This window comes from Propithecus coquereli, unplaced genomic scaffold (assembly GCF_000956105.1).
Source record: "Propithecus coquereli isolate 6110/MARCELLA unplaced genomic scaffold, Pcoq_1.0 Scaffold274, whole genome shotgun sequence".
Taxonomy (NCBI): Eukaryota; Metazoa; Chordata; class Mammalia; order Primates; family Indriidae; genus Propithecus; species Propithecus coquereli.
The window spans coordinates 1358925-1360451 of record NW_012148330.1 but is presented as its reverse complement, the minus strand read 5'-3'; positions in this window follow the sequence as shown (position 1 = coordinate 1360451).

Genomic DNA, 1527 nt, shown 5'->3' with positions numbered 1-1527 from the left:
CCTGAAACTTTACTGATGACATTCATCAAATCTAGGAATATTTTGAAGGAGTCTTTAGGGAATTTTAGGTTTAAGATCATATATATCATCAGTAGAGATAATTTTGCTTCCACTTTCCAATCTGGATGTCTTTTATTTTTTCCTCATGTCTGATAGCTCTAGCTAGGACTTCCAGTACAATCATAAATAGAAGTTGTGAAAGTGGGCATCCTTGTCTTGTTCCACTTCTTAGCAGGAATGATTTCAATTTTTTTCCATTCACTATGATTTTCACTGTTGGTTTCTCATACATGGCTTTTATTATTTTGAGGTATATTCCTTCTATGCCTAGTTTGTTGAAGGTTCTTATCATGAAAGGGTGCTGGCTTTTATAGAAGGCTTTTTTTTTTTTTTGCATCCATTGAGATTATCATATGGTTTTTGTTTTTAATTCTTTTTATGTGGTGAATCACATTTTCTGGTTTGTGTATATTAAACCATCTTGCACCCCTGGAAAAAATGCACTTGATTGTGGTATATTATCTTTTTGATGTGCTGTTGGATTCTGTTTGTTAGTATTTGCTTAGGATTTCTGCATCTGTGTTTATGAGTGATATTATGCTATAGTTTTCTTTTTTGGTTGTCTCCTTGCTTGACTTTGGTATCAGAATGATACTGGCTTAGTAGAATGAATTGGGGAAGATTCCTTTCTCCTTGATTTTTTTGGAACAGTTTCTATAGGATTGATAGAAGTTCTTCTTTACACATCTGGTAGAATTTGGCTCTGAATTCATCTATTCCTAGGCTATTTCATTGTTGGCAGGAGATTTTTAGTACTGATTCAATCTCACTACTTGTTATTAGTCTGTTCAGAATTTCTATTTTTTCCTGGTTCAATCTTGGGAAGTCATATGTTTCCAGGAATTTATCCATTTCCTCTGTGCTTTCTATTTTGTGTACATAGAGTTGATCATTGAAGTTTGAGGATCTTGAGTATTTCTGTGGTATCAATTGTAATGTCTCCCTTTTCATTTCTGATTGTACTTTTTTGAATCTTCTCCCTTTCTTGGTTAATATAGCTAGAGGATTACTAATTTTGTTTGTCTTTTCAAAGAACCAACTTTTCGTTACATTGATTCTTTGTAATTCTTTGGTCTCAATTTCACTTAGTACTGCTAGAATCTTTTTTTTTTTTTTCTCATTTCAAATTCGATGTTTTAGGAAGTTGTTTTAATTGTTTTTTTTTTTATTTCAGCATATTATGGGGGTACAGATGTTTAGGTTACATATGTTGCCCTTGCCCCTCCTCCCCACCCAAGTCCGAGTTTCAAGTGAGTCCATCCCTCAGATGGTGCACATTGCACTGTTTGTGCATGCATATACCCGTCCCCTTCTCCTCCTTCCCCCTCCCCCTGCCCGACATCCAAATAGATGTTATTCTTATATATGCACTTATGTGTTGATCAGTTAATACCAATTTGATGGTGAGTATATGTGGTCCTTGTTTTTCCATTCTTGGGATACTTCACTTAGTAGAATGCGTTCCAG